Source organism: Lactuca virosa, chromosome 8, assembly GCF_052849685.1.
Source record: "Lactuca virosa cultivar CGN04683 chromosome 8, Lactuca_virosa_CGN04683_v6, whole genome shotgun sequence".
NCBI lineage: Eukaryota > Viridiplantae > Streptophyta > Magnoliopsida > Asterales > Asteraceae > Lactuca > Lactuca virosa.
The window spans coordinates 313005206-313014457 of record NC_136433.1 but is presented as its reverse complement, the minus strand read 5'-3'; the positions used below and the strand labels follow the sequence as shown (position 1 = coordinate 313014457).

The 9252-nt window shown below is 32.7% G+C and overlaps 1 long non-coding RNA gene across 5 annotated transcripts; it reads left to right on the top strand.

Moving 5' to 3' along the window:
• Positions 1-2837: 2837 nt before the first annotated feature.
• LOC145133222 (uncharacterized) lies at positions 2838-4738 on the top strand. 5 transcript variants are annotated; one of them, XR_013718487.1, is made up of 4 exons: positions 2838-3327; positions 3445-3476; positions 4197-4356; positions 4461-4738. It is a non-coding gene; the product is annotated as an uncharacterized LOC145133222 (long non-coding RNA). The 5 variants fall into 5 exon arrangements; XR_013718485.1 differs by having other exon boundaries at positions 3427-3476; XR_013718484.1 differs by having other exon boundaries at positions 3391-3476.
• Positions 4739-9252: the final 4514 nt, after the last annotated feature.

Genomic DNA, 9252 nt, shown 5'->3' with positions numbered 1-9252 from the left:
CGGTATAGGATCGATTACATATGCTATAATATTCTCGTGTTCTAATTTTCCAAATGCCTAGGGCATTAAGAGGAAAAAATAAATAGAACCGGATATGACTAAAGTGGTTAAACACTGTTAAGGACAATCTAAGGTTCGCCAAAGATTGGTCGGCTAAGGACAGTTGAAAGTATAGTAATGGATGGACTATATTGACATTATTATGAATAGACATGAGTCTATTAATAATGAGTTGTCGTATGGCAAATATGGAATGTTTCCATATTGGGAGTTGAAGAATAGATGAGGAAGTTAGAAACTTTTATGCAAGAAGGATGTTCAAAGGAATGTACTTTGAATTTGAGACTTCATTTCCATGGAATTGTCTTGTAACAATCTCCAAAGGAATATTTTGTAATATCGTTCGTCAAGTCTCTATGACTTTTGGTACCTAGACATTATAGAAGAATCATTGCATGATAGTTTAGAATCTAACACTTCTTAGCAGTGACTAGAATTTGAAATTCTTACAATTGCAATAAAGATTTAAAATTGTGAAATGAGCATCGTTGAAATGTTTTCAATTGATCTATTTCACAAAGTCAGGACCATAGACAAACATAGTGTGCATGCTTGGAGCATGGCATAGCCATTGTTTAAATTCAAGTATTAAGTTGATTATTAGAAACATTAAACATTGAATAATGTGTAATCAATATGGCACTCAAAAGTTTTGGGTCCATGTAGGATTAGTATTATTCTTGTGTGTCACTTTTATGTTTTGACTTCCCGAATAACTAGGTTATTCAAACCATCCACAGTCGATCATACTTTGGAAGTAGGTATTGAGGCAAGACTGTCATGAATGGGTCTGTAGTTTGTCTAGGAAAAGGTGGCTACAGTGTTCATGAGTACTCTTGGAATAAGATTCGAGTATTGGATTCAACCCACGCTCATCTGAATCACTTCATGCATTTTATCACGAGTGATTGTGAGACGATAACATCTTATATTCTTGAAACGGAGACATGTGAGTTGTAGTTGCGAGTCAGTTGCACATTGATGTATGTAAACGCACCAGTAACTTGGTGTTATAAAACATATTGTTGTGTGTAATTTGATGAGTAAGTACAAGCAAGCATTTGGGTCGAAGTTTATCCGTTCCTTTTACCCCATGTAGATAAAAGTGATATATGTGGGCCCCTCGATGATTTAATGATGACAACCCTAAGTGCTTGGCCAAGCCTGGACTGATTTGATTTGTTTAATTAGTCAGTCGTCATAAATCGGAAATCGGGAAACAACAGATGGACAGAGAGAATGATTATAATCCATGTCTCAGTCCATACGATATCTAGAATGGAGAAATATATGATCCTTTATCTAATGGACGCTTCAGTGACTAGGTCAGAGTTCGACAACGGCTTTTAAGAGCTACCATTGCTAGTCGGGTTGTGGAGTCGTACTTGCAATAATAGTTATTAGACTTATCCAAGTGGGAGACTGTTGGATTAGGTATCTAAGCCCATAACTATAATTGGTATGTACTTGACCCGAGAGTAGCATGGTCCATTTGGGTTGCATATCACCACACTAGTACAAAAATGACTTATGGTCACACTTTTGCCAAAACCGCCCAACCACACTGTTTATTAAAATTGTGTCTAAATGTTATTGCTAAAATCCTGCCAGTGTTTTAGCGACATTTTAAGTTGTATTTCGTGACCATTAATTAGTAATATAGTTGAAACATTTAGACACATTTAAACATAATAAATGTGTCAATTATTAGCCACACCGGAATAATATGGCCAAATGTCACCATCCTCTATAGGTTTGTTAGATATACGAAAAACATTTGTGATTATGTTTATAAGAGACAATAGATTAATATATGGTCACATGAAGCAAATGTTTATGTGGTTGTATTGTGAAGCAAATATTGACATTTGAATGTAATATAGCTAAAACGCAAGGTTGCAAAAATCGTTCGGCGGTAGCTCGGGGGTCGACTGGGGTCAAGCGATTAATCGGTTTGGCGGAGATTAATCGGAGGATTAATCGGGGACCATAAATTACTAATAAAACTATTTTAAAACTTAATATATCCTAAGAAAAAATATTATTTGAAAATTTAAAATTTTTAAATTTTCAAAATTTGAAATATTTGGTATAATATTTGAAAATTTGAATATTTAAAAATTAAAATTTTGAAGTTTTGAAAATTTTGGTGTAATATTTGAAATTTTGAAAATTTGAATTTTTTAAAATCTTCCCACCAAGGATCGTCGAGGACCACCAAGGACCGCCTAGCCTGAGTTTGACCGATATTAACCAATTTCCGCCAAACACCCCTAATCGTAATCAGGTGCAGACCGCCTAGCGTCTAGGCGCCGCCTAGGCGGCCGCTTATGCCGATATTTACAACACTGCTAAAAGGTAATATATGGCCACATAAATTTTTTTATGTGTCCATACGGTAACATTTATTACACACTGATTAGCAGCAACAAAACAAATAACTAGAAGTATTTTATGGTCATGTTTAATTTATTATGTGTGTCCAAAAATGAAAATTTGTCATTGATAAAAGAAAAAAAATGTTTAAATATAACTATGTTATAATCATGGTTAAACTTTTTTTTTTATGTGTGGCTAAAAGGTAAATCATGTTGTTTATTATAATCTAATTTTTTTAAAGAATAGAAATAAATACTAGTATTATTGTTTAAAACATAATGAAAGCCGCTTCTAATAATATCATATTTTAGTTTAATAAACAAAATGGCCTATGTATCTTTAAAAGCCCAAAGACGTTTTTAACCTAATATACTTTTTTACTTGCTTCTATTCATAGTCTCGCATACATTGAAAAATTAAAACCTCATACTTGCATAGAATTTCAATATCCCTCCTATTTTCAAACGAAATTTTGATTTCCCCCGTTAGAAATTCGACCATAACCGGCCCACCCTATATAAATGCCAAATTCTCGTTTTTAATTTTTTCCCGCTGCTTTTCATCTCTATGTGCCGCCTCTCTGCCACTCGACCTCGCATCCGGCCATCCGCCACATATTACAACCCTAGATCTTCGATCTAACCACCAATACTGCACAATTTCGTACGTAATTTCACTATTTCTATGTAATAAAATTTGATTTATTTTTGATTGGCACCTCAGACCAAGGACGCAGCTTATCCCCTTATCATGGCGACAACATCGTCGAGCCTTTAGCCGCCGGTCAGATTCAAGACTTCGAACGGTTGTGGTGGACAACACTAAGATTCAACCTTCACGATTTCTGAGGCACCTGATTGCCGCCGATCTAAGCCTCTACATCTTAAGGTATTTTTATGCCCCTATCTCAAAGATTTCAACTCAATTACTAATGATCTCAATGTATTTCAGATTACGTTTTTTTCTTTCATCTTTAACTGATTTCAGATTATATGTGAATAATAGCCTCAGAAAGATCACTTTAGCATCCTTTACAGGTTAGGTTTTTTGGGTTTTTTTTTCTTGATTTATCTCGGTAGACTATTACAGTAATTTTTTGTGATATTTGGGGTTTTTAATTTCTTTACTGCGTAGATTTTTGGAGGTTTTAATGTTTATATCATTTATATCTTTGAATGTTTTAAATTTGATGGTGTGTTGTTTGATTTTTTTATTACTTTACATGTTTGAGTAAACGACCATCATTAACAAACGTCAGTGAACACTGAACAATATATTGGATGTGAATTTTGTACATTATACATTTTTAGGTTGAATAATCAGCAATCATGGGAATTAATTGAACTGAAGCACATAAGATCTCAAATCTTTTTTTCATATTTGAAGAGAGATGAGATCACTCTATGTGGTATACTAGCAAGAAGTAAAATTTTATTGGCCTGCTATCATAAAGAACTGCCCATGCCCGAGTAGTAAGTTCATATCTTTTGGCATCAAATGTTATATGTCTTTCCTCACTAAAAGCTTTATCTATCTCTCATCGAGAACTCATTCATTTTGCTAATATTTTCTTGATTGTTTAATGAGTTTTTATGTTTCTCTCTAATGGGTTGTGATCCTTGTACTGCTCTTACTTTTCTACAAAATCTCTGGCAATGAAAGTGATAGGATTTGGATTTTATTATTTGATTTGTGTTTATTTGGTTTGGTAAGGCTATGTTACTTTATTCATGAATTAGTTATTAAGTTATTTTTAGTTTCTATTAAGGAGGACTGCTATAAGGTATCCATTGATGGAGTGAAAAAGGGAGCTACATTTTTACCATATCAAATGGTTAATCACAAAACAGTTAAGGCAGCACATAAAACTTAACTTTTGTTGCATGGCCAAAATACCTTGTCAAATGTGACTTAAAGGTTTGTTTATTCTATTAACTTCTTTATTCATTACATTTTTCCTTTCATAAACCAGTCTTTTAAATTATAATTTGCTCAAATTTGTTTCAATGTTGTTGCTACAGGTACCACATACGAAATTAACTCAAGACAATGAACTTCAAAACTCCAAGAAGCGCAAAAAAGCTTTTATAATGAGAGATGGAACTGTCAAGCATACAAGTAGCACTATGAACAAGATAAAACACTTCTAGTTTTTGGTATATGAATTTTTTTCCTTTCCTTAGCATGTTTTATAGACTTGTTTAGATTACAAAGATTTTTTACTATTTAACTAGGAACTTTATGTATGTATTATATTAATTCGAGTTATTATTAATATTGATATCCTTTTATCGTTTCATATTGTTGATTTATGGGTATGTTTATTTGACATTGTTTTTTATGTGTTTGAAATATAGCAAATGTAATAATCAAATTTAATTAATGTGACTAAAGTTGTAACAATAACCACACTTAAAATATTCCATGTGTCTATAATAATTTTATTGTCATGTGACCGAAGGATTAACCATAGTCATGATAGAAACTTAATATGTGTTTACAAGTGTTTTATAGTTATGTTTTGATTAAAAATATGTGGCTAAAAGTGAAACATTTATGTTGAAAAATTTGGTGTAAAAAAGATGTCATATGTCACTTCATTTAATAATCATGTGACTAATAGTTTATGTATTGTCATGTTTAAACAATACTTGTGGGTCAAAATCTATAAAAAAATGGCATGATAAGATAAAACTAATGTGTCAATAGGGTAAATGTAGTCATGGTGAATGAAATTGTGTGTCGGTACAACAGTAATGGCTATGATTTGATTGATTCGTGGCGTCTAAATTATGATAAATAGCCACATTGAAAATAGTCACACTTACAACTTTTTATATGTATAAATGATAGTAACGATGATGATAAATAATACGCATGTGGCTATAAGTTATAAGATAAACATCATTAACAAATATTATGTGTCTTTAAAACAATTTTGGTCATTAAAATTATAAATTCATGTGACCGTTTTGGGAACATGGTCATGATTTGCTTAATTATGCGTGTCTAAAAGATTGTTAATAGTCATAATGAACAATTTTTGTGTGACAAATTATTAGCAAAACATCATAGTGAAAATAAATTCATGCGGCCATGTGTTAAACATGGTCATGTTTCGGTTAATTTTTTGTCTCTAAATGATAGCCAATAGTCATAATGAATATTTTTTGTGTGACCAATTATTAGCAATACGCCACAGTGAAAATAATTTCATGTGACCATGCCATGAAAGATAGTCACTAAAATAACTAGAATGTGTGTCTAAAAATGGTTTATGGCCACAATATTGGATGAAATGATGGATTACAGCAACCAAAATCCCTACCTTATAGCCACACTTTTATGCTATGGTCACAATTTTTCATATGATACAACCACTAAATTTAAAAGTGGTCGTATGGTGCCTAAAATGGCACGACCTTCGGTGACACTTCCGATGAAAAAAAAAAGTGTGACTATAGGCATATGGTCACGATTTTTTGGTGTGACCATATCCCATTTTTGTACTAGTGCCAGGACAATTTGATAGGATGAACTTTTGAGAAGAAGTTAATTATAAGTTCTAATATATTAATATGAAATCATATTATTTAATTAGTATTGATCAAGAATTAGTTTGGAATTAATTTTGTGATCAAAAGAGACTAATTACATATAAGGGGTTGATTTGGTAAATCATTCATTCTTATGATGTGGGCCAATGATCCATGATTCCTTAGGTTGGGCTAAACCCATGTAACAACCCATGGATGATCCATGGAGGTTTAAACCCATGGAGCCTAAGGAATATGGAAGGTCATGCCCATTAGGGTTTACATGGTGTAACCCTAATCATGCCACACTATATAAGAAGTCCCTGAGTATCAAAAATGGCACACTAGTGTTCTTGGAGATCATTGAGCCGATTTTGGTGTTAGGATATTATCTCAAAAGTCAACCTTTTGTCCAAAGGTGTGTTGTGATTCCATTTGAGGCGTCCACACTATTAGTGCTAAGTTCTTAAAGGCGAAAACTACAAGCTACAACAAAGAGGTAATTCTATAACTCATTTCTATATTGTTTATGTCAATTGCATGCTATTTGTAGGCTTAATGCTTTGGAAACAATATTGCATGTATAATTAGAGAAAACATAGATCCAAAGCATTTAGGGTTGTATGTGCACCATAGGATGTTGTAGTATATTAAAAACCGTCACCTCGCAACATCGTATAGATAACGGTTTTGTTTTTTAACAAATCCGTTCTGTTGGGGAGTGTAAGGAGCCGAAGTTATGAGCAACTCCCTTTTCAGTCAGGAATTCTTCAAACACATGGTTTTTGAACTCCGAACCATTATCACTGCGAACATTTCGAACTAGCTTTCGCAGTTGAAGCTCGATCTGTTTGATAAAGTCCTGAAGCTTCGAAGTGGCTTCTAATTTATGTTTAAGAAAATAAACCCACATAAATTTGGAAAAATCATCAACAATAACTAGAATGTACTTGTTACCACCAATTCTATCGATGACAGATGGACCACAAAGATCTATATGTTAAAGCTCAAGTGGCTCGATCCAATTTGGTGTTTATTATTGTTGAATGACTCTTCCTACTCTGCTTTCCAAGTTCGTAGGCTGCACAGAGATGTTCTTTCTCAAACTTTAGAAATGGCAAGCCTCGCACATGATCACCAAGCACGAGTTTGTTGATATCCTTGAAGTTTAGGTGTGAGAGCCTTCGTTGCCAGAGCCAACTCTCATCTGAAGGTGCATTCGTAAGAATGCGTATGACCGATTTTCCTTTGATAGGATTCAGATTCAACGGATACATCTCGCCTTTTCTCTTGGACTTTAGAAGCATTGTTTTGGTCTTCTTTTCTATGATCTCAGATCCCTCATCATCAAACGAAACTTTCAATCTGGTACCTACATGTCACACTCCCGAACCGCTAAAACGGTGGAAACGTCCGGGGGCGGATGACGCCATGTACAATATCATGACATTTGAATAATAGATATCAAAGCATTCCAAACATTATATTGATAATTGATAAGTTTTTACATTGTATTCGAATCATTCTTTGACTCCAAAAGCAAACAACAAAAAGATAATATGTAACAAAGCTAAGCTCCGTCTTCACAAAACCTGTGTGGGTACCTGTCTACTAATTCCCTGAGAATACAAGTGGTTTTGAAAAAGAGTGTCAACATTTGGTGAGTTCATAAGCATTTTGTATGAGAAAATATGTCTTTGTTTCTTGAAAATGATAGTGTGTTCTTCCAGAAAATCCAATATTTTATTTTAGATGTAATGTAGTCTCTCAAACACCCTAAGACTGAATATGTATAAGTATTGTTGTAGTCTGAAGTAGTATAATGTAGTTTTATATCTTTATAAAACCATTTGAATGCATGTTTCTAGAAATGTAAAATGTATTGTACTGGAAAATAGTGTACTGTAGTTGTATCTGTGAAAAACCATTTGAAGACATGTATGTATTCTTAAATCAAACGTATTGTTAATACCCTTTGTGAGTTATTATAGCCATGCTAATGACCTAGATGGCTTGCTACGACGTTCTTCAGACGTCGGAATGGTACGACATTTGTCACCCCAGACCTGCCGGTCCAACTGAAGCTAACAGTTTAGGTGCGTGATTGCCAGTACCGTATAGATCTATACATAAGTGTCAGGCTCTCCCTCCAAGAGACTCTGGTTATCCTTCCGTAGTAGTTATGTAGTGTAAAATAATTATACCTTTAAATAATTATTTTTGTATTGTATCCTGAATTGGTAAAATAGAGTGTATGTCCCATAAAATATACCTATTGTAGTTTATAAAAATGTTTCGTTGAAATAATGATTCTTTTGTATGCTATTATCAATTTACCATGATAATAATATGAAATGAAATAATTATATATGTATGTTTATATAATTATACCCTTTTTGGCTCGACATGTTACAAAAGGCTTATAGTTTATTTATTGAATTCCAATTGTATATTTCGTATATATATATATATATATATATATATATATATATATATATATATATATATCGTAAGAAACCATAGCATATTTGTACGAAAACCTTATATGTATACGTTCCTGAATTTGGTGATAACGATATTTCATGTATTTTAGCATTTTCACATAAAATATAGAAAGCATATAGAATGATTCGTATATTAACAAAAGTTTCATTGTGTTTTACTTGTATCCCCCCCATGAAAAACATATAAAAATCGTGAAAAATGTAAGGGTATGAACTCACCTCGGGTGTGTTCATGGCTGGATAACGAAGTGAGTGGTGATATTCTTCGAGTTAGAACACGTGTATATAGTCGTATCCTAATTTGTTTTAACACATGATACCGTGTATAAATTAGATAAACTATCAATAAAGTGTTATATAAACACTAAGCGATATAAGGAAACTTACCAATTAATTCCTAAGAATTAACTGAAGGATTTGTTTTTCCTAGGAAACTGTTGAAAATGTTCTAGGAAACTATTGAAGATATGAAGTTGTTCTTGAGTTTGGTTTGAAGATTGGAAGATGCAGTATGAGTTTTGAGAGAAAAGTATAAAATATTTGAAGATTGAATGGGAATTATGAAGGTGATTTCGGTCCTATATACATATATATATATATATATATATATATATATATATATTTGTATATATATATATATATATATATATATATATATATATATATATATTGGAATGTGGATTATATCACATTGGAAGGTGTGCCACCATTTGAAACTTGAGATTTCGGCCTTATCCTCACCAAAATCTGTCACAACTAGCATTTTTAGCTTG